Source organism: Lygodium microphyllum, chromosome 3 (genome assembly GCF_053477565.2).
Source record: "Lygodium microphyllum isolate KBCC chromosome 3, Lygodium_microphyllum_v1.1.10, whole genome shotgun sequence".
Classification (NCBI taxonomy): domain Eukaryota; kingdom Viridiplantae; phylum Streptophyta; class Polypodiopsida; order Schizaeales; family Lygodiaceae; genus Lygodium; species Lygodium microphyllum.
In genome coordinates, this window is record NC_141137.1 from 110303465 (window position 1) to 110329534 (window position 26070).

Genomic DNA, 26070 nt, shown 5'->3' on the forward strand with positions numbered 1-26070 from the left:
CTAGGTAGAACCGACTTGCATTGTTTTAGGGGGTCAAAATGGGATTTTGCCTTATGGGCAGGAGAGTTGATGTACCACACTCCCCTTCATCTCCCATTCTCTTTGAACCAAGTGCAATGGCAATCCACTTTCGTTCGAGTAATCTTGTAGGAAGTGGGAACTTGAAATTACTGATGCTTGCTGGGCTGGCTGTTAGGAGACGCATTTGGTTTTAGGAATAGGTCGATCCTAGTGGGTTGCCGAAACTCTTCCATTGCGATGTAGACTCAATAGGGTCTAAGTGACAAACCTCATGATACTCCAAGGGAGTGCCGGGCGGCATCATTTGGAAAACCTATTGATGGACTACTAAAGGTGTGCCTTAGAACAAGCCTAGCAAACACCTCATAGTTGGTATTAGAGCGTACGTTAGTATAGAATACGATGTAAGTTTTTTTTAAATAAAATCTTGGATTATAAATATAGCCTAGGACATGTTTTCTTCTCTTTGTTAATGTATGTTTTGTAATTATGGTAGAGTAACGGACCTTGGAAACAATTCTTGATCTTCCAAGTAATGTTTATGTCAGCTATGTATTCATCCAGTCTTGCCTGGAGGAATCAGATGATGCAGATATTAGATCAGTTGTACAATCCATCACCTCTATATTGTGAAAGACGGTGGATGATTAATAGAGGATACTCTTATATCGATGGAAGCTGTCTAGCTTATCTTCAGAATAATCTGAAAAGAGTGAAATGGATGGAAGATTTTAAAGTTGTCAAGATCTATCTATTTTATGAAGCTAGTATAAACTCAACCCTATATACTAGAGGCAAGAATATCAAACTAAACCAGTATATCTATGAGGAAGTTACAAAGATCCTTCCAGTCGACAAAGTAAAAGTCGTAGGTTGCTCTAGCCACTACAACTACAAAAAGGACAGATTTCCTCATCTCCTAAAAAATATAGATTCTTAGATATCTACTCTCAGAATCCAAGTTACTTCATAAAGGATGAATCAAAGTGTCATACTTAGACTATAGTAGGAAATCCTTTTCTTTTTAAAAAAATATGAGCTTGTGAGCTAATTGAATAATATATTTCTTCCCATTTGATTACCTTGTACATCCGTTGTAATAAAGATTGATTAATATTTTATCAATCAAAGGAATAATGGAACTCTAATTTTCTCTTGGAACCTCTGAAATTGTAGTTTAACTTTAGCAATGAGAAAATAAATTTATTTGAACTTGTTTTAATAAATTAAGCAAGAAATAATTTGAGTATCAAACTCTAATATTAACACTATATAAATTTCGTAAAGTTTAACTTGGGAATTGTTGAAAATTTCCCGGAATCTTGCATGCATAATAATTCCTAGTGAAGCCCAAGAAAAAAGGAATCTTTTGAAGCAAATCAAACTTCCAAAATTTGAGGGAGGAGGTGAGAACATGGAAGTTGATGTAGAAATTTAGATTGCATCCATGGAAGATTATAAATTAATTGGTGAAGCTCGACTCTAGTGGAAGTAGTGGTGCCGAAATCAAGGTGTCCCTGAAAGTATCATTACTTGGGATTTGCTAAAAGAAGCTATAAGAGGAAAATATTTACCTCTAACTTATTGCATCCAGAAAATGAATGAGTTCTTTAATTTGAAGTAAATGGGACTGACCTTGGAGGCATATTACTCCAAGTTTGTTTCACTTCTTAAATATGCACCCTACATGGATACTTCTCAACAAGTGTCCAAGTTCTAAAATGGGCTAAATTCTCCTTTGAACACTTGTCTAGAATCAATGAGCCCAACAGGCTTCCAAGATACTTTGATTCGAGCTACTCCTATTGTGTGGAAAGTACAATCAAAGCCTAAAAATAATAAGTTCTAGAGCTACAATAACCAGAACAAAGGAGGATTCAAAGGGTAAGCAAAAAGAATCCAAGGTCAATTTCACCAAGGTCAGAAGAAAAAGGCAAAATCCAATGCAATTGGAAATTTAGTTCCTACCCAGGGAAGCAAGGATGGTCTTAGGTGCATCCACTGTAATGAGCCAGGACATTTCAGGAGAGATTGTCCAAAGCTTGGTGGAAACCATTGCCAGGCCAATTTAGAGGTCAAGGCAGAGCTACCCAAGGTCGTGGTCAAGTAGTTATGGCAAGATAAAGAACATCAAATATTACCCTTAAAGAGATTAGTAAGGAGGAAGACCCTACTATGGAAGAAGATATTGAAAAAGCAACTGTTCATGATGTTGCATTCCACAAGAAGGGTCTAAATCATCAATATTCAATAATACAGACACGAGCTAGTCACCAAGGTAAATCATTTAAAGTTTTGATTGACTATGGAAGTACACACTCATTTATTTTTCCCAAGTGTGCTAAGAAGTTAGGAATAGATATAGTAAATGCATCAAAACTGCTTGTGGAATTAGCAAATGGAAAGGAAGTACTTTCTACACAACAAACTGCCAAGGTAGAGTTTAACCTAGGAGAAAACCTTTCAAGTATGAGGTTTAGGGTAATGAACTTAGGAGCTTATGAGTCTTTAGTGGGAATGGATTGGTTGATTCCCAATGATGCTCATATCCATTGTGGGAAAGGTCAAGTCACATTTTAGGATTTGAACGGTGAAATAGTGACTACATAAGGTGAAATAGGGAAACCTAAGGTTCAATTAGCAAAAACTTCTTGAATTGTGAAAGGCTTGAAGAAAGGATTACTTGTTTACTTGATCAATTTTAACAAGGTAAATCAAGATGGTAAAATAGAAGAAGAACCATCCTGGTTAAAAGAATATCCGATGTTTTTCATGAAGAACTAACTAAGTTACCTTTGAAAAGAGAAGTTGATCATGAGAGTCAAAATTGTTCTAGGAGCCACTCTAGTTGCAAAAAGACCTTACAAAATGTCTATTCCTGAAGCCATCAAACTGAAAGAGTAACTCAAACAATTTCTAGATCAAGGGTATATTTGACCGAGTAGTTCACCATGGGGAGCCCCAATATTATTCAAGAAGAAAAAAGATGAAACTCTCCATCTTTGTATTGACTACCGAGGGATAAACCAGGTAATAGTGAAGAATAAGTACCCGATCTCGAGGATAAATGAGCTTCTTGATCATCTACAAGAAGCAATGATATTTTCTAAGATCGATCTTCAGTCATGATATTATTAGATCAGAATCAAGGATGAAGATATTCCTAAAACCGCCTTCAACACAAGATACAACCATTTTGAATTCATTGTGATGTCATTTGGATTGACAAATGCTCCAGCCACCTTCAACAAGTTAATGTAGGACATTTTAGACCTCATCTTGATGATTTTGTTCTTGTATTCTTTGATGACATCCTAACTTATTCTAAGGAGGAAGAAGATCGTGAATCACATCTTCGCATTGTCCTAGAGACAATGAGAACACATAAGTTGTATGCCATGAAGAAGAAATGTGTCTTCTTCAAAAGGAAGATTGAATACTTGGGATTCATAGTGTCTGCCGAAGGTATATCAATAGATCCTGCCAAGGTCAAGGATATTCAAGATTGGCCACCCCCAAACTCTATCAAGGAAGTGAGAAGTTTTCTAGGTCTAATAGGATGGTATAGGATATTCATCAGAAACTATGTCCAAATTGCGCACCTCTTACATACTACTCAAAAAGCAAGTTGCTATTATCTGGATGCCAATTAAACAAACTAGATTTGAGCTATTAAAGCATAGTTTGATAACTGCTCCTATATTAAAGCTACCTGACTTAAGCAAGGAATTTGAGGTTGTCACAGATGCCAGGTCTCTTACATTGGGATGCATACTAATGCAAGAAAGTCATACTGTAGCTTGCTCTTCAAGAAAGTTGAAAGTCCATGAAAAGAGTTATGCTACTCATGACCTGGAGTTATTAGCTTTGATTCATGCTCTCAAATTATGGTGACATTACTTACTTGGAAATAAGTTTTCCTTAGTCACAGATCATGAAAGTCTTAAGTGGATTTTTACTCAACTTGATCTTAATATGAGGCAATGACGATGGATAGAAATTTTGCAGGAGTATGACTTTGAAATTAAGTTCAAACCTGATAAAGAAAATGTAGTAGAGTAGATGCCCTAAGCCTTCCTTTAATGCTCTTATTACTAAAGAACCATCTAGGGAAAAAACTCTAGCTACAATGGTATCAATGCTGACTAATCCTATCATCAAGTTGACTAAGGATGAAGCAATTAATGACTCAGACTATCAACAATTGTTTTGGGAAGTTTAGAATAAGAAATAAGATCTTGAATTCAAGAACAAGTATCAAGAATTCCCAATAGATGAGGAAGACGAAGGACTTGTTTATTTTAGAATGAGACTATGCATTCCTTCAAGTTAGTAGACTCTGAAGATAAGAATATTTTGGGAAGCACATGACTCTCCTTTTTGAGGACACCCGGGTTATGCCAAAGGGTAAAATCTGAATGTGTCAAGTTACCAGGAAAACTTCAGCCACTTGACATCCCCTAGATGAAATGGGAGTTTATCAGCATGGACTTTGTAGTTGGGTTATCTTCTGTGCAAGGAGGATATAACTCAATGATGGTGATAGTAGACATGCTAACAAAGGTCGCTTATCTTATTCCAAAAAAAACCAATTACAAAGCTTCAGATATTGCAAGAATTTTTATAAAAGAGATTTTTAGGTTACACGGGTTATCTAAAAGGATTATCAGTGATCGTGATTCTCTTTTCACATCACATTTTTGGAAAATTTTATTTGAAGCCATTGGAACCCAACTTTGTTTCAACACTACTTATCATCCACAAATTGATGTGTAGATAGAATGAGTTAACAAGGTGATTGAGGATATTCTGCGTGCATATTGCAGCAATGAATCTAAAAGGTGAATTTAGTACCTACCCTTAATGGAATTTGCTTTTATAATGTCTCCTATCATCAAAGTATTTAGATGACTCCATTTTAGGCACTATATGGTCAAGATTGCCATATGCCACTTAATTTTTTCGATCCTACCCTAAGGGTAGAAGCTTCGAAAAAAATGTTAAAAGAAAAGGATGATCAAATCAAGATTATTAGATAAGATATTCGAGCTACCAAGGACTGTCGACAAAAGGCATATGCTAATTTGGAAAGGCAAGAATGAACCTTCAAAGAAGGAGACATGGTCTTCATCTATGTCCATCCAAAGAAGAGTTCCTTGTCTTTAGGAGAATCTCAAGTGCTTAGGATCAAGAGGTTACAGAATACAACTCCCTGAGAATTTGAAAATTCACAATGTATTTCATGTTAGCTTATTGAAAGCATACGTAGCTAACCCTAACCATATCCTTGATTATCAACAAGTCCTAATACCTTGCCAAGGAGTCCTTGAGATACAACCTGACAGAGTAATTGATGTAAGAGAGAGAAAATTGAGGAGTAGAATCCTTAGAGAATACCTTATCTAGTGGAAACATTATCCTGAAGAAGATGCTACATGGATAGATGAGAATGTTCCTTATCAACAATACCCACGATTTCTCTCAAGATGAGGACATCTCGATTCCTCTAAGGGGAGGAGGATGTAACATTCCCGTGCCTCAAACAAATTTTTGGTTAAAACATAATGTTATTTTATACATTAGTTAGTAAGTTAGTTTATAAGTTAGTAAAGCTAGTTATTTAGTAAGTTATGAGCTAGTAAGTTAGTTATAAGGTTAGTTTATGTGTTAGTTAGTAAGTTCAATACTTAGTAAGGTTAATATTTAACTTATATAGCTTATATAAGTTACTAACTATTATAATTAACGATTAGAAATATTTTTTTAAGAAAAGAAAAATATTAAAAAAGTATCGAAGTGAACTAACACTGTCGAAAAGAGGGCTTCCGCCTCCCAATCGAACAGGCCGCGGGCCTCATCATCGTCATCATCATTATCATCCTCATCATCACCACCCATCAATATTAACAACCTCACGACCACATTTTTAAAAAAAAGCAAAAACAAAGAGAAGCTCCCACTCTAAGTGAAGGAGTTGTTGTGGCTTAAAGAGAGGAGAAAGAGAAGGGAAGGGACATGTAGCATGCACTCCCTTCTGCCTATATAAAGGCATGTCCTCTACTCAAATTAAAAGAAGAAGGATTCTTCGAGAGGCTGTAAGAGACAGTTAGAGAGAGAGGTTGCAAGAGACAGTTAGAGAGAGAGAGAGTTACTTCGAGGGGCTCTGAGAGAGAGAGAGAGAGAGAGAGAGAGAGAGAGAGAGAGAGAGAGAGAGAGAGGGAGGGAGTTGCCTTGAGAAGCTACGAGAGAGAGTGTTAGAAAGAGAGTTAGAGAGGGAGAGAGTTAACTCAACCCCCCTCTCGATCATCAACTAGGTAATCTTCTCTCATGCTCTCCCATCCCGAGTTCATTCCTTCTTCTTTATCTCTCAAGCCCACTTGCAAATGATAGCTCCAAAGCAACGAGGTGCAAAGACTATGAGATCCATCACAACCGGTCAAGGAATGGGTACTGCCAAAGATATGGGAGTGCCTGAGGTTGCTGGAGTTGCCACTACCAACAATGGAACATTCGGTGTGGCAAACACGATTGCAAGCAAAGACAAAATTCCCAATGTCGTCGTGCCAAACCAACTTATTCACAACTTAGAAATACGCTATTATTTTCATGTCGCTACATAAAATAATAAGGTTTTTGCCAAAATTTTACAATTAACTTTTGCATTAAATGATACAATAACTTCTTGTTAGATTGCATGGATATCATCCATATAAAAATTAAGTATATAAAATATTAGCTTCCATATTTACACTTACACGAAATGATAGCTTTCATCTAGAGAGTGTATTAGTACATGCATAAACTATTAATTGCTACCTATGATTTGTAGTTAGATTAGTTGAGATTATAATCCGTAGAATTATGATGAAAATAATTGTAGGTGGATATTGCATGAAATAAGTAAAGGAATGTATGTGCATTCGAGTTTAGTTAAATACAATAACTCCATATATCTATTGTCAAATGCAACAAGGTTAAGTATTGATTAACGCTGGTGAAAGTCTATTTAAAAGCTTTGTAAATCATCTCATCACCATATTTTTACTAGGTACCAACTAAAAGAAATTCACTATTTCTTAGAACAAATCAATGATAAGAAAATATTGAATGGAATCTAAAAATGTGAAGAATAGCTTAGACCCTCCTAGTCTATCATATTACCTACAAACTCTCGAAAATTTAAATAAAAGAATATTGCATATTCTTCATAAATAGTTTGTGCAATGGTATCACTTATGCTGGGTTAGTTAGCCCTAAATGGGAAATTCATGTCTTGCACAACAAATTTGAAAGAAATGTGCTCAACACTTCTTTATGGGGAGGAGAATCCTCATTAGATTATAAGGTTACCTTAAGTATACCTTGACTATGTGAAACTATGAGCTGCACGATGGTGTGATTGTCATTGCATCATTGGAAGGATTGTTTGTATTTGCTAGAATCTAGATATTTGATTAAATACATTGACAAATAAGATAAAGGAAAAGATCACACTAAGCCACCCCCAAGCTAGCTGCAAGGCCCTACTCCAAGGGGATCATGGTTATCACTTCAAGAGGCTTAGACCAGCTCCATAGCCAAAATGTATGTTGTCCATAGAGATAGTCTCAAGCAATAGGAAATGTGGATGCTAGGGGGGCTCTGGCCCTAAAATTTTGCATTACTCTTAGAATCTGACGAGCCCCTTCGTGACCTAGGGTGGGATCCTGAAACCCTAATACTAGTTACAAGGGTGGAATCTTGGTGGGCAGGATGCCCTCATGGAATTCTCTATATTTTTCCATAGGATCAAAAAAATGAAAATTGTAATAAACTTCCAATATAATAAGGGAAATTATTTTACTCAAGGGTTTTTTGAATTGTATGTGTGTCCATGAGATAAATTATGTGAAGGAACTGACTAATTAAGGAAGCTGGTTGTATATGTTTCAATAAATGTGTTGTAGGTAATTAAAAAACTAAAGATGATGCCATCATCAAAGAAAAGTGGGTGGGCATGACCCCCAACGGGTCCATCCAATGGTAGGGTGGTCTCGGTTAGCTGGGATATTTTCTAAATCGGCCACACAAATTAAAAAAAACAATAAATTGATTGATGGGACAAAAAATGGGCCAGCACTAGCTATGGCACTAACGGGACCTCATGCACACAATAGACACCTCCACCACCACACGGCCTTGCAGGCGAGGAGTGTCTGTAATAACTAGATGCATACTAGATACATCTATTATTGCATTTGTACTGGATAAGAGTCCAACGGCACCTTCCCCAAGACCCCTCAAAGGGGGTATCCCACACATATTGGCAATAAGTGCCATGTATCACATACATAGGAGGCACCCCATCGGTTGATTGTCGTGGCTCCACTCCAGCTCTCCTACATCTTGGGGATTGGCCCCTCAATGCTTTGCTTTTACATATAAGCACATTCGCACAAGACTCCTCTCTTTTTTCGGCGAGATCCAAGAGATACTATGTTTTCTCACCAATAATTTCCCCTAAGAAATGAATGGCTAACCTACGGCAAGGGGAATCTCATCTTCTCAAGCGTGGGTCAACTATAATTCAATCAATTGCTATGCATTTCCAAGAGTTAATACCATATGTATGATCAATGCAATAGTGGATGTCTCATTATGCACAAACAATTATGTTTTGAAATCAGCCTATGTGCTAGTACAGAAACAGTCTTTTCATGACTTCCAACTAGTACATATATGCTTCGTTGCAAGAATTTGGCACCAAGGTGAACCTTGTGCTACTAAATCCCGTAAAATAGAATTACTGGTTTTTTCCTTCTTTGCGGGTTTTAAAATTTGATGCAGGACTGCAGATCAACCCTCATTCAAGGCTTAGCGCACCTCCAAACAACCAACTCTAGCCCTCCATCGATCCGGGAGTGATCCAGTACCATGCCGGACAAGCGTCCTTCAACCGATTCTCTTCTTGGTTCTTCCCACATGAATTGCCTCTTGGAAGAGAGAGGGAGGAGAGAGAAAGACTGGTTCTTTTTATCTCTAAGCATAGTACATCATTTCTTGATCAGATTTTGGTGATGGAGAGCGAAGGTTGGATGTAAGGCCAAGGAGGATTCTCTCTCTCTCTTTGTCACATCAGAAATGACCAATCATTGGAGATTTTGGAGGCACCGAAAAATGGACCCCCCCCCCCCCCCCAATGACATTTCATTTTTTGGTTATTAAGCTCTTTATTAAGAGCTTTTAAGCTTTTAACCAAATTATATAGTTCATGGCTTCTTGGTTTCACACTCTTGAAAATGGGTTTTTCAATTTGGAGGGGCCAAACGACATCGAAATTGAGATCTGTCTGGACGGGTGGATTCATGACGTCAAAATCTACAAATGTGGGCCCCATCCTGCTCTTCCTGGTTTCCAGATCCAGTAGCTACTTCACAACCCTGAACCTTGCAGGGATTAAATGGGGGGTCAAACGGGCTCGGATCGAAGAACCGAGACTTGCGTTGGATTCCTGGCATCGAAATGCATTTAGGAAAACTCTAGCTCTCGGCCATCTGCCACTGTTGACTTTTTCATGAAAATTCGCTCTTTGGCATCTCTCAGGCACTACCATTTGACAATCTGGTGTCCGATTTGAGGTTTGGAAATTTCTAACAGTCCATCTTCCCAAAGTCTCATCTGACATATCGAGAAATCATGAGAATTTTCCAATCGTCGCTCGATGGGTCTTTAAAGCACTTTTGGGACCTTGTCGCTTAAAATCATACTAATTCCAACTACTGCCTTCAATGAAGCATATTTTTCCCCTAAATTCAGATTTTTGGGCTATTTTTAAGCACTTCTCAACGTCAAAAATCATCTGTCATTGACCAACTAGTCTCGCTAGGTAGAACCGACTTGCATTTTTTTAGGGGACCGAAATGGGATTTTGCCTTATGGGTAGGAGGGTTGACATACCACACTCGCCTTCATTTCCCATTCTCTTTGAACTAAGTGCAATGGCAGTCTGCTTTAGTTCAACTAATCTTGTAGGAAGTGGGAACTCAAAATTACTGACGCTAGCTAGCTATTAGGAGACTTGTCTGATTTTAGAAGCTCGAAATTCAGGTCGATCCTAGTGGGTTTGGTCGAAACTCTTCCATTGCAATGTAGACTCAGTAGGGTCTACGTGACAAACCTTGTGATACTCCAAGGGACTGTTGGGCGTTGTCATTTGGAAAACCTACTAATGGACTACTAAAAGTGCACCTTGGAACGAGCCTGGCAAACACCTCATAGTTCTCTGTGTTTGAGATGACACATCCTAAGGCCAATCCTTGGCCCTTGGACGATGTAGGAGAGCCATAGGAGCCATAACAATCATCAGCAATAAGAGGTGGTCTATTTATGTATATAACAAGGTACTAGTCACTTATATGTATGGGATACTCTCTCTGCTTTGAGTTAGGATGGACAGTATGTTGGACTATAGTTTAAAACTCATGTTTATAAACACATTTGATAGATAGATAATTTTATATTATCTAGACACTCTTGGCTGCAAGGTCGTGGGGGTTGTTTAGTGTGTGTAGGAGCACAACTAGAGCCTTAGAGCCAATGTTGGACCCATTTTTGGTTCGGATACCACCATAATTTATGATGGTGTTCTCCATAAGGTTTAGTTTGAAGGTTGTATCTCACGCATAGACCTTGTGGACCTTAGTGAGAGACTGAATGATGCATTCTAGCTCTGTAATGCATCCAGGTCCTAATTTACAATTTTCTCTATCATGATGTTCTTTATGAACCACTTGGGTATTTTGAGCTAGCTAGTTGTGGGCTTGTTATATGTGAAGAGATGGTGGAGCACTTGTGCTTTGAATTTCGGCTTCGGAAAATTGGATAATTAGCTCACAAAGATATGATGTGAGGTCATCCAAGAGCGATGATCCATTGAAACATCTTGCAATGTGGAGTTCTTTGTTGATCAATAGCTTGTCAATGAGCGAGTAGTGAAGCAGTTTTTTCAATAGAATCATCAACACACGAGACTCGATAGATTGCATGGAGGGATGTGGTCTCATAGTATGTGGGGTCATACTTCAAGATACTAATTATCTTTTTGAAATAGAAGCCTACTATTACTAAATTAGACTAACATTTAATGCTTATAAAACAAGAAATGGAACAAGAAAATGATAATCTTCCATTAGTCTAAGCTTCATGGAATATAATAAAAATACAATAAATAATGCCAAACCAATTGTCCTTGTCGAATTCTTAAAAAATGAAATAAAGATGATTACAATGGCACTCTCTCCTATTCATAGTTTTTGTCCAATACTAACTAGTGCTAGTTATTTTCAACTTATTTACAAGGCTTTCGACTTCTTCATCCTTTGTTATCCTCCATTATAGACCATCCCCATTGAAATAGCTTTGTCCTCAAACCTTGTATGATGGAAATTATAGAATCAATTCCATCATACAAGGTATGATGGACATCATGCAAGTTATGATGGAAATAGCTTTCTCATGGGAAATAAAAAATGATGAACTATCTCCCATGAGAAAGAAGATTTACAAATAAGGCAAAATTGTAAAAAAAAAAATCCAAGCCCTATCGAAAATAGAGTTGTAAGGGAAAATTGACCATAACTCAAGATATATTCCTCCTAATAAAGCAAATGAGGAGTCTAAATGTAGAAGACACTTCATAGTACCCATTGAAGCCCTAAAGACCTAATTTTGATGGAGTTAGAAGAATTATTTCTAATCTAGAAAATTATTACAACAAGCTATAACCTATTATGTGGCATCATGAATCGACCAAAAAATCCACCTCAATCAAAAGGTATTCCAATATTCTAGTCATCACACATCCAAAAATGATCATCCTCACCGGATCAGAAGGTATTCCAACATAATAGCTCTCCAAGAGAGGAAAATTGACATCAAGGACAAGTATTAAGCCACCCGGATCAAATGGATATAATGCATCATATTGTCGTTGTCATCCTATCAACCATGTCATATGCATATGCATTCCAAGCATAGTGTCCATAGGCAACTCCACCAAGAAATTCATATCCATCATATGTATCCTCATATGCATTCCAATGAATTTCTTCTTTTTGTTTTTGTATACCATGGTTATGCATGGGCTAATGTAAACCACCATATGCATATGCACCATTGTGTGATGATCCATTGTCTTAAGACATTTGATTTTAACACAATCCTCTTGAGTCCCATGAGAACCATGTAACTCTTGATATTGCTCTTCTTCTTGATCAACCAACCTCTTTTCCATCCACATCTTCTTGATCTTCCTCATCTTCATCATCTTGTTCTTTTGAATCTTTATCTTCTTGTACTTCTTCATCATTTTTTCACCACTCTTGAAGTCATAGTATTCATCTTTGTAGTAGCATGCTTCCCATTGTCCTAATGATGGTAACACCTTAGAAAATTAGCATATCCCTTGCATAGGGTTGTCCATAGGAGTCATAAGAATTACCCTACAGCTCCTCACATAGGGCTATCTATAGGGATCACAAGAATTACCCTAGTATTCATAAGGATATACATAAGAATTCTCTCCCTTACCATCATAATAATGGCCATAGTGCTACCCCATATAGTCATGAGAGTGACTAGGATTATGTCCATAATGCTATTGTCCATGTACAATTGAGAATTGGCCATCATTAAAATAAGGTTTATATCATATATCTTTCCCAAAACCATGATCATCATATATACATTCATTATGATGTTGACCATAAGATGAAGGTACACAAAAAATATCATCATATGAATAGGATATGATGTAACATCAGTCACTCTATTAAGATTTAACTCCATGCTATGGGATGTAGCCAAAGAAATCACCTTGTCAATCTTTGAATCCACCATGTGACCAAAATTATCAACCACTTCCCATAACTCCACTATTTGTGACCTCCATTCAGCATCTCTCATATCCTGAATGGACATTTTATGAGTGCTGCCCATAGTACCTTGTAGTCACTAATTTGCCTCTAACTTGAGAACTACTTGTCCAAATGAGGTGTTTGATGGCTCCACTCAAAGGTTATAGTGTCCCCTCTTTATCTTGGATGCATTGGTTTTATGCTAGAATGCAAATACCAATTTCTGTATCGCAGATTGACCAAATCTATACAAAGTAAAACAACACCATATTTTGCCATATTATGAGATTGTTTTGACTTATAAATCCTTGTTTTTCATCTAAAGAACATTTGGAAACTTTGTAGAAAACTAATAGAGCTATTTTAGCATTTTTATGACTTGCAAAGAGTATTTACTGACTCAATTTTAACCCATGATTCCTTGCAAATTGACTAGAATTGACTAGTTCCTTCTGGCACTATAACAAACCTCAATATTCAATCCAATACCAACCAAGTGTTTAAACAAACCATTACTATAACTAATCCACAATGCATTGATCCAAGTTCAAAAATTTGAAGACACAATGAATCAAGAATATATAAACCCAATAGAATCAAAGAAAGCCTCAAGAAATAAGAAGGTGGTTCAATGTTGGTAGAATGATCACTAACTTGAAGATACCCTACATAAGATTGATCATATAATCAATGGGAGCTTGTAATGTGATGACCTATTCCATCAAATATCTATTGTAGAGACATCCTTTTAGCAATATTTATCATGAATATTGATAAAATTGCAAGAATATAAGTAATCTTTAATGTCCCCCCTACTGTCTAAGAGCTAAGAAAGAAAGAATACTCCAAATCTTAATGGCATAGTTCCATGTTGATAGTGTTTGATGTTGAAACTTAGGTTCAATTCAAAGAGCATGGAAATACCAATATCCCCTTCCAATCTTTAATTATTTTCTTAAGAAATCTTGTTGGCCTATTTAGTCATAGTAAGGTTTGGGAAAAAAAATTCAAATGGTTGAAGTCAATGCTTCAATCCTTGTCCAATGATGAATGTTGGAGCTTCAAAGGATTTCTAGGAGAAGATTGAGCCAAAAGCACCTTCAGATGATCAATATTTTATCAAGGAATAATTGATGTCTTGTCATAATCAACCATTGAAGAGGTATTATCTTCAAAGCTACTCCACAAGGCATTACAATGAATATGAATCTTGATTAAGATCTAGAATAGAGTGCTTGAGCTCTGATATCAAGCCCTCAACTGTGATAATCATGTAGATTAAGACTAGACCAAGGTGGTGTAGAAAATATAGGCTATTTTTTAGCATTTCATGGGCATGTTGGCTAGCTTCATAATCAAAGTGGTACTCTAAATGATCCTTAGAATGTAAGGATTGATGTTGAGGGTTGATATGACTATGTTTTTTGCTGTTTTTTGTTGGATTTTTGGGTGATTTTTGTATGATTTGAATGATGATTGATTGGTTTAGAAGTGTTTGAGAGAGTTTTGGATAAGGTCGAATAGGTTTGAGAAGCTCATGATGATGTGTTGAAAGGTTTTGTTGAGTGTCCAATAGGTTCTAATTGGTTTTGTTTAGCTTTTGTTTTGTTATATTTTCTTTTTGTATGAGGTTGGAATGATGATTGATGGATTTTAAGAGTGTTTGGGAGATTATTGAATGATTTTTTATGGTTTTGAATGGCTTTAGTTTAGCTTAATGCTTTGTGATGACTTTCTGTTAAGCTTCTATAGAGCCTCCATTTTTGTTCTGTTTTTGTGATGTATGCCTCTGTAAGTGTTTTGTTGGATGAATGTGTAGCTTGGAGAAGTTTCCTAATCTTGGGAAAATATGAATACAAGTTCAAAATAGCTCAAAAAAGTGGAAGACATAGTTGCAAAAGACTCAACTAAAGACTAAAGTGACAGTGGCACTGTTAAGTTATGAAAGGACACTGTAGTGGCTCTTGTATCCCTTCTTCATAGTAGGCATATCTCTTGGGAGGGGTATCCACGACCAAAAAGGGGCTTTGGATTATTATTCTTCATGATTTCAATGTACCATTGAGAGAGAGCATGAGAGAGAGATAGCAAATTTTTCATGCTAAAAACAATGTATCTATGAGTGAGAGACTAAGAGAGAGATTATGAAGACTATGAAGCTATTGAAGATGAATACTATGTGGTGATTTCCATTTAAAGTCGAGAAATTTTTTGTTTTATTTTTTTATTTTTATGAAGAATATGAATAATGTGTTGAAGTTATGTTGTGATAAATCTGTGGGAGGATTATTATATGATGTTGCGCAAAGATTTGAGAAAATTTGTATTGTTTTTCTTCTTGTGGTTGATTAAAATATGAGTAACACGCTTGTTGATGATACAATATAGATTTTCTTGCAGTAGATTCCCTATTTTCTTGTTGTTCCTCTTGGGCTCCATATTTTTGGTTTGTAGTGGAGAAAACTACCATTAACAAGCACCAACAGACGCATTGAAAATGGAAGAAGTGACATTGTTAAAGAGAAAGAAAAGCAATGGAAGATTGGATAATTCTTATAAGTGTTGAAGAATTGGAGATCTTCATTGCCAAAGATAATTTCTATGAGAAGTGCATCCCTCAATGGCGGAATCATGTCACTATCTTGATGCATGCTCTATGTGACAAACTGATCCCACTATGCCACCCTAAAGCTATAGAAAGTTGTATCACAATAGCCAATTGTTTTCCACAAAACTGAAAAGAAAAGAAGAAATAAAGAGAATAACCATCCATGTGAGATTTTTCCTTCATTGAAGAATTTCCAATCATCAAGTGGGAGATCGTGAAGAAGCTTCAGGAGTTGTGGTCAGTTGAAGTTCAGAAGAAAAATAAGGAAAAGAGTTGGATTATGTTCGTGGATGCTCAACAACAAGATATGTGGGATGCTTGATGTGTTGAAAATTCATGGATCTAGAGCATGGCTATGGAAGATGGAACACAAAGACAATGTTCATGATGACATAGAGTAGATAGACCGATTGTTACTCAAGTGAACTAGTTCCAAGATGGAAGCATGGACTCATAAACACAATCTTTAGTATGACACGGACTATGACTGAAAGGACAAAGTACAATTGTATTCCATTATTGAATGATAAGAAGGTATATCACTTTATAGGCTCATGATGGTTCCCTTTTTCTCCACTATGCTTATGGGATTCAGGCATCCTCTCTAGTAAAATATTTGAGTCTTGCCCTATTGCTCTATACAAAGAGGCTATCACATGGGTGTGATTTCATAAATCTCAACACCCCTCCTCAATCACAACCAGAAAGGCACAAAGTGTGTAGAGGCTTTAATGAGTCACCATCTATAAAGTGTGGACACACCATAAACATGGTAAACACAAGATGTTATCACATAAAAAGCTAAGTGTGGGTGCCACAAACATGGTGGACATCCAAAGGCTGTAATAGGGGCCTCATAAAGTGTATAGAGGAGGCTATAATGCCATGTTACATGAGGAGTTTTACAAGGCGTATGTCAGGAGCATTAATGGCAAGTACACACAATAAAAAGTTCTAGTGAAAAAATAGAGACAAGGACTGACATGCCCTTGTGGTTTTCTTCATCAGATATATCATGATAGGCATAGCAGATCTTCTTTTCTTTGTTTGCTTCTTTGATGCAGTCCACTTTGCTTTCTTTGATGCCCTTTTTGTCTTCATGGTCTTCTTTTTCTTGGTCTTCATTTGTGTGCTCTTTTTGGTCTTCTTCTTCATTGACTTTTCTTGCATTAATATTCATGCTCATGTCCCCCTCAAGCAAAGGTATCATCATCTTTGAGGCAACACAAATGTCTTCAGAGTCTTCAAATAAGATCATTGATTGCTATTTCATGTAGGCAGCTCCATATCTTCCTACAAATGGAGCACACAAGTCTTCCATGTAGTGCAAATAAGTAAGAGGAGTTATGTTACTCTTCATGAAAGGTATTCATTTAAAAAACTTCATGTTTGACATTTCCATGGTTTAGAATCAACACCAAATATTTGATTAAATCAATAAATGCATTGAAAATGATTGTGTTAAAGGACACAAGAAGCAATAGTGTTAAACAACACTATTTAGTATCAAAGGATACTAGCTTGTTCTTGAATCTCCAAGTTAAATCTTGAGTCCCCTCCTAGCTGATTTGAGGTGATGGGAACTGAGTAAGAACTCAAATTAGAGTGGCATAAACTTCAGTGAGTTGGAGTGAAGTGAAAAAACTGAAGTGGGAGAGGGTCTTGAGCTTGGTGTTGGATGCTTGGTCTTGAGGTATTCAATTATTCCAAAGTCTCCCCTTCTTGCTAGTTTGATGGGTGGAGATTGATTAAATCAATGAATAAGAATGGCAGCAAGCTTGGTTTAAGTGGTAGGAGAGAGAAAATGAAGAAAAAAATGAGCTTGAAGTGAAATGGCTATGGAGTCCTCTCTTAGGGTTTAGCAGTCGACTCATTTTTTGGTCACACAGAAGCCTGTAGAGGCAATCATTTGATGAATCCTTTGATGGGGAAATAGCTCATGAGCCAACCTTCAATTTCCCTATGGTCGTCGCAGGGAAGATCACGGCATGTGCGCACAACGATAATAGTATGACCTGATGATGGCGTAGAATGGGAAGCGTGCTAGAATTCATGCAATGCTGGTCTAGAGAGGCAGCAATGTTAGGGTTTTAGGTGATAGAGAGAAGCCCTTGAGTGTGGGAGATATCTCTAGAAGGAATCTTGCAAAGATATGTCTTCTATGAAGAGATCCAAGGGCTCAAAGGAGGCACGATGCCTGCTGGCTATGGCTGCCACAAGGTGGAAGATGAAGATGAAGTTGAAGATGAAGTCATGAGTTGACATTGATTTGGATTGAGTTTGAGAGAGACTAAGAGAGTAGAGAGAGGAGCTAAGTTGATCTTAGCCATGCTCGATTGAGCTCTGATACCATGTTGAAAATGCATGGATCTAGAACATAGCTATGGCAAATGGAACACAAAGACAATGTTCATGATGACATAGATTAGATAGACCAACTGTTACTCAAGTGAATTAGGTTCCAAGATGGAATCTTGGACACATAAACCCAATCTTGAGTATGACACTGAGACTATGACTGAAAGGACAAATTACAATTGTATTCCATCATTGAGTGATAAGAAGGTAGATCCCTTTATAGGCTCATGAGATGATTCCCTTTTTCTCAACTGTGCTTATGGGATTTAAGCATCTTGTATTTCAGGCATCCTCTCTAGTAAAATATTTGAGTCTTTCCCTATTACTCCATACAAAGAGAATGTCACATGCGTGTGATTGCATAAATCTCAACATGGTGCACTGACAACCTTCTATTTGTCCAACATGGTTTCAATAGCATAGGTTGAAGAATGAGTTTTGATGCCTTCAAAACCGAATACATTCCCCTCTATAGTGGAATGAAAGTTGAATCCATGGACATTGAAAAGGAGGAAGTAGAAGAAATGTTGACAAGACAGTCTTCCAGAGATTGTTGAAGCCCTTCTGATTCTATTGAGTATAGACAAATTGGGTGGAGCTAACTCCCTGATAAATGACGTGATCAAGAGGCAAGAACTAGAACAAGTCTAGAGGTATGTGAAAAGAGAGAAGGCAAGAATCAAAGTTGAGAACAAGCTAGCATAGCAGAAGCCTCCTTTGATGCCCTTGCGGCACTCTTTACAAAAGTCCCCATGGCGACTCAAGGTCCCCTTCCTAGTCAGATCTATCCTAGAAATATTGATGATAGGCTAGCGAGTATAGTCACGTTGCCCATATTTAAGGGAGAGTACAATGAAGACTGTGATCTTCATGTAGTTGAGTTCATGGTAGCGTGTGTAGCCAACAATGCTAGAACCCTCAAGCATTGGTTGGTGATATTCTGCACCACTTTCAAAGGCAAGGCATTTCAATGGTATGAGAGATAAGCACCAATAACTTTTGACACATGGGACTATTGAGAAATGACAAATGATGTATGCACCAAGAAGAGATGTCATGAATTCCATATGCACGGTGGAGAGAAAGGGGACCATCATGAGCCTATAAAGTGATGTACCTTCTTATCATTCAATGATGGAATACAATTGTACATTGTCCTTTTAGTCATAGTCAGTGTCATACTTAAGATTGTGTTTATGAGTCCAAGCTTCCATCTTGGAACCTAATTCACTTCAGTAACAATTTCTCTATCTACTCTATGTCATCATGAATATTGTCTTTGTGTTCCATCCACCATATCCATGCTCTAAATCCATATTTAAGACTTCTCCAGCTCAAATATCTTACCGTATTATTTCCTATGTGAGTTGCTATAAACATAAAATTAGTCACATGTCTGCTAGTCCTCCATAGCCAAAGCTTCAAAGCTTGACATTTTCAGTGTTTCTTGTCACCGGAGCTATTAACAGTAAGTTTAATCATTGAGCTACTCTCGCTAAAGTTCCCTACAAATCTGGAAGTGCCCGAGGAAGCTTAGAAGTTATCCAAAAAGATTCAAGAGAAGACCAAGACTCCAAAATTTGCTAAAAATTTGATGGGAAAGAATTTGCTAAAAACTAAGACTCCATGATTTGCTAAAAACTAAGTTCCTGCAATTTTGATTTGGTGATTCACTTAGTTTTTAGCAAATTCTTTCCCATCAAATCAAAAACAAGGGGAGAAATCACCAGCAACATCAAACTCAACATAAAGATTTTCAAATCTTCAACCATAGTATTTTTTATACTCAACTAGTGTTATTGGGCAGTAATCTACTTGTGTTCTTGGGAAACTCACTTTCTAGTATTATCTCAGCTATTTGAAGTTTATCAACATGGCAGAACTTGAGCAAATAGCCAAGTTTAATGGAGAAGGCTTTCATGCTTGGAAGGAGAAGACCATGTACCACCTTATGCGGAAGGACTTGTGGGACCTATTTGAGGATGATGCAGATATCAAGAAGGAAGATGATGAAGACGGGTTCATTAAAGAAGAATAGCTCAAGACAAAGGAGTCAAAAAACATGAACAACAAGGCTTTAGGCATCATTGCCTGGGGATTATCTGATGATGCATTGCACCATATCTCTGACATCAAAGATGCTAAAAAGGCTTGGGGTGAACTTGACAGGATCTTTGGAAGTCAAGCCAAAAACTCTAAGGTCAAATTGTTAATGCAGTTCTATAAGCTTGACATAAAAAACAACACTTCAATGACTATGCAAATCAACAAATTCAAAAGTCTAAAAACTCAACTTGCCACTTTGAAAAAAATAATAGATGAAGATGAAGCCATTGGTGTACTCCTTGCTAGTATAAACCAGGATCCTTATGAAAATCTTGTCTCTACTCTAAGAAATATACCTAATTTGTCACAAAAAGACTTTGAGCACTCTCTTCTTGATGAAGAGAATAAATAGAAGGAACAAGAATGCAAAAGATGGTGTCCCATCATCTAGGGAAAATCTCTTATACACCAAAGGAGCTGTTGGAGCTAAAGGCCGAGGTGGAGGATTCAACTCCAACAACAAAGATTGGATGACATGTCATTATTGTGGTAAGACTGTCCATATAGCCAGTGAATGTTTCCATTGTAAAAGAGCACAAAAAGTGCAGAATGGTAACCACTAGAATCAGTTCCTAAATGAAAGAGAAGAAGATGATGATGCTTCCACCATCAACAACAACTCTGATAGATTGTTTTGAAGAAATTATATTTTCCATAGTGGATTTTGTTTCTCTTAGTGGATTTTCTTTGTAAAAAAAACCCTTATCAAATATGTAAAGTTTCAAGCTTTAACTTGACTAGGCTGTCTATGAGCTAGTCTCCCGAGCCATGTCATCAGTTAGGGGGGGAAAAAGCCAACAAGTGTAGGAACTCATCATTTGAGGGGGGTGTTGAGAAATGACAAATAGTGTATGCTCCAAGAAGAGATGTCTTGAATCCCATATGCACAGTGGAGAAAAAGTGGACCATCATGAGCCTATAAAGTGATGTACCTTCTTATCATTCAATGATGGAATACAATTGTACTTTGTCCTTTCAGTCATAGTCAGTGTCATACTCAAAATTGTGTTTATGATTCCAAGCTTCCATCTTGGAACCTAATTCACTTAAGTAACAGTTTCTCTATCTACTCTATGTCATCATGAACATTGTCTTTGTGTTCCATCCGCCATAGCCATACTCTAGATCCATGCATTTCATCAAGGAAAACCTAAAGTTGGCCTTTCTCACTAAATTTAGGAACGAAGATTTTGAAGAGCGGATGTGAGAGGAGTTTATCAGTCCTTTAGTGAACGGGTGGAAGCATATGTCTCTGGAATGGAATCCATAGTGAAGAGATGGACCAGCCATCACTTGGATGAAGGCATCTAGAAGGGAGTTTTTCTTAGAGGCCTACAACCAAAAGTTATAAGTTTGTGAAACTGAGAAGACTAGTCAACCTACAAGCAGCAGTGAAAGGTGCAAGACTGTATGATAAAGTTGAAGTAAGGTTGTCGTCGATGATCTTAGGAAGAGGATTCTTACCTCCTCCCATGCCAAGAATGGTATATCCACCAAATGCAATCCCAGGGACTCTTCCCTACCCCATCCTTAGATGCAAATAGTGCCATAGTATAGTGTACTAAATCCATCGGCCACAAACAACAATCCCTCAAGCTCAAACAGTTCCCCCAATGGTGACTCAACAACAACAATGAAACCCTACCAACTAGAACCAACAACTTTATTGGAGCTTTAAATCGGAATCAGAACAAAGGACCCTCTAGATCAACCCAACCAGTCTATGTAGTGATTACGAAAGTTTCCCAAATCCCTACTTGAGTACTCCAAGAGGAGACAATTTGAAGGACTATCTATCGAATTTAGTTGCAAGCATAAAGGAGCTGATAGATGTGATTACTACAAAATAGCTATACATACATACCACCAACGTATCCAATCCTGCAGGAGGTGGAAGAGATGTAATGCGATCTAATACATGGTTGATTTTTTACTTCGAGAAGTGCTTAAAAATAGCCAAAAAATCCAAATTTCAAAGGAAAAACAGACTTCGACGCTCAGATAGTTCTAGTTGTGTGACATTCCTAGAGGCGTCCTCAAAAGACGAGTCCTTGAGCCAAGAAGTAACTAATTCCCAAACCAAACGTGAAAAAACCTTGATACCCTTTCAAGATCCCAAGGAGTAAGTGGATTCCTTCTTGAAAGAGAAATTCAGTTCCATTGGAGCATTAAATGAGGATACCGCTCCCTTAAAGGAGTTGGATCTGTACCCAAAGCAGTTCATGGAACCTTCATCCGCGAAGTCAAAGGTGAAAGACAATTAACTTTCATAGATGCTGATGGTACTAAATGGCACCTAAAGGTGGATATCAGTCTTCCAGAAGAAGAGTTGTAGATCCTGCATGACCTTTTGAAGGAGACTTTGTACATGTTTGCATGGTCCTACAAAGATCGAAAGGGGATTGATCCCACGGTGTGTCAGCATCACATCGACCTAGAGCCTGATGCCAAGCCGGTGAGGCAAAGACAAAGGCACATGAATCCAAATTACATCACCTTGGTAAAAACCAAATTGTTAAAGCTCCTTGAAGCCGAGTTTATCTATCTAGTGGCCAATAGTGCATGGGTTTTGCCCATCATGGTAGTATCCAAAAAGAATGGAAAGCTATGAATATGTGTGGACTTCCAAAGTTGAATTCCAAGACTAAGAAGGATCATTTTCCTATTCCTTTTACAAACCAACTGTTGGATACAGTGGCTCGACATGAACTCAAGTCCCTTTTGGGTGGATCTAGTGGATACAACCAAGTCCAAATCATCGCAAAAGAAGATCAATCCAAAACAACCTTCACAATAGAATAGGGAACATGTGCTTACAAAGTAATGTCGTTTGGGTTTGGTAACACCCTTGCTACCTTCCAAAGAGTGACAATGGCCACATTCCAAAATCATCTGCATGATTTCATTGAGGTATACCTAGATGACTTCTATGTCTATAGCCTAATTTGTGAGCATTGGGGACACCTAGAATAGTGATTTGATAGTTGTTGAAAGTATGGGATCTTTCTCAACCGTGACAACACGTCTTTGAAGTCTCTTTAGGAGTTCTTCTAGGCCGCATTGTCTCTACACAAGGGATAGCAATAGGTACTACCAAGATTAAGAAGACTGCAACTCTAACAATGCCAACCAACCTCAAACAACTGAGGGGATTCCTCGACCATGTGGGATATTACAGATAGTTCATTGCACACTCTGTAACAAAGGCAGTCTCTTTGCATAAACTTTTGAGGAAAGACATAGAGTTTGTGTAGATTGTTGATTGTGACAAAGAATTTAACACTCTAAAGTAGTGTCTGGTTGAAGCACCCATTTTGCAACCTCCTGATTAGATGAAGGAATTCCATGTGTACACTGATGCATCAGTAGAAGGGTTAGGCACAGTCTTATGTCAAAAAGGCTCCTCGAAGTTAGATCAACCTATCTATTATGCAAGTTGAAAAGTAATTGATCAAGAAAGAAACTGCATAGTAATGGAGCTCAAATGCCTAGCAATGGTGTTTACCTTGGAGAAGTTTTGACACTACACTTGTTGTCAATGCACTTCAAATTTTATGTGGACTATGAGGCACTATCCTTCATCATTTGGCCAAATTTCAAAGGCCAAATGATGAGATGACTCCTTTTCTTCCAAGAGTCCGTGACTTTGAAGTGGTTACCAAGCCTAGTCATCCCCATGTACTAGCTGATCATCTATCGCGAATTTGTTAGAGCGATTAAGAGGAGTAGGATGACCCAGACCTTCTTGATACTTCCCTCTTTCTAGTCAAAATTGTAACCCATGGTATGCAATCATTGCCAACCTCTTGCAAACTCAACAGTATTCTCCTAGTATCACAAGCTGTGAGAAGAATAAGCTTCTATTGAAGTCTCCCCTACACCCTATTAGGTGGTGCTCTTGTTGCCAACATCCAAGTCAAAGTTACCAATCGCATCCTCTGTTCAATTCTAAAAGGACGGTTGTTGCATATCATCATGATTAGGATGACCAACTTACAAAGGCCCCTTGGGTGTACAGAACCTCCCATAAGGCTGCTACAGGATAGATACCCTTCCAGTTGGTGTACGGTATAGAAGCCATTTATCCTGTTGAGTTAGAGCTACCCTCTTTTCTTGTGGCTATCATAGAATGCCTAGGTGATAATGAGTCCCTACATTGCTATCTCTTACACTTGGAATGTTTGGACGAGACTCGTATAATGGGCTTACATTGTATGGAAGCCACACAGGCACAATGAAAAGCCTATCACAACAGCTTCATCAAGCATAAAGAATTCAAGGAAGGTGACTTAATCATGGCCTATGACATGAGATTTGGCAAGTTTCCAAGAAAACTCGAACAATTCTAGATGGACCCCTATAAGGTACTTGCTCTGTCAACGCTAACCGCTCTATCCAAGTGCAGGTCATGGATGGATGCTTCTGATGATCCCTTCCTAATTAATGGCTATTGCATAAAGAAGTATTACCCTCTTTAGGGATCTTGAAAATCACTGATAATAGCCCCTTCATCCCTTATGCATCAACTAGTAAGGATTTGCCTATTGCTCCTGATAGCCCTCCTACTTACCCAGGTGGCCTCATTCTTCTAGCTCCTCGCAGCCACCTCCTATCCCTACTTTGCTCCCTTATCATCTGATCCAACAGAGGTGGTGAGGATGGTTCTGATACATGGTGTTCCTGTCATTCTCCTCTTAGAATATTTTAATTTTAAAAAAATATAAATATATATCGATCATGAGAGAAAAGGACTTCAATCCCTATCATACTGACCTATTCTTCAAGAAAAGGTGGAAACACCCTTGGGAGTAAGGAAAAAGAAAAAATAATTATTATTATTATGGAAGAAAAGAAAAAAATTCCATGTTATAACATGCCTCATTCCAAAAAAAGGTAACAAACACCCTCAGACAGAAAACTAACTGTGGAAAAGGTGGCAATACCCTACAATACAAATCAATTAATCTTTTCAATGACCTTCTAGGAGCAATTCTGAAGCCGGCTCCCTTGGTGCGTTGTATTCTACAACTCCATGAGTGAGTCTGACTCTTATGGCAGACAACAAGATTAGACAATCCCTTGAGTGTCATGAGCTTTCATCCTAACTAGATGGGAATGTGAGTATGGGTTGCCCTTTGTATTTATCAAATGAGTGTGAGATAGAGGGTGGGGTGAGTGACCAACCTTTGCCCTTTAAATCCAGAAGAGAGCTGAGATGTGTGAATGGAATGTTGCACGCATAGGCTAGGCCTCTCAATGCACAATGCACAATCTATTTGTGCATGGCACTATAAGGCTCCCTAGCCTTCCTTCTCGCATCGTATGCTAGCATAGGGCAAGATGCACTGCTGTATAATTAATTGCCCACAAGGCATACAACCTTCGCACAAGTGTTCAGGGAGGATTCCATCAATGGGCATAAGGAACTCGGCTGCCCTCCTATATCTATTAACAGAGTGTGAGATAGGCGAGCTAAGTGTATTTGATTTTCCTTTCATCAAATAAGAGGTGAGGATTGAGGGACGTTACGATAATTGATATCAGGTACGTTTTCATTTTCCTACCCACATACAGGACGGGCCTCTGCTATCACTACACACATCACTCTATTCGGTGCACTACACTACAAGGCCTTCCTTCTTACACTTATGTTGCCAGATGGGTTGGGACACACTAATGCACCATCAACTGTGCACACTGGTATACTCCTTTTGGACCGTTCTTCTTGTCAATTTTGAAACCGGGTGTGAGATATAGGTTTCAATCATTCTCCTTGAGTGATGTGAGTTATGGGGCAAGTGCCTGATCTATCATCCTCCTAGGAGTGACTATGGAGATTGAGTGATGTATACCTCTGGCTTCTATATCTTTATTGACAATGCCACCTCCTTGGGTGTTGCTACATGGTCCCTGCCATGTCTAATTCGTGATGTGGAGAGCCTCGACACCTCTTGCAGGTGACTTGGACTCCCTAGTGTGTGTCGTCTCGACGCTCTCCATCAACCAACTAAATGGGCCAAGTGTTTCTAACACTGCCTCTTACATTCATTTATGTGTATGTCATTTTTTAACTGTGGGGATGTA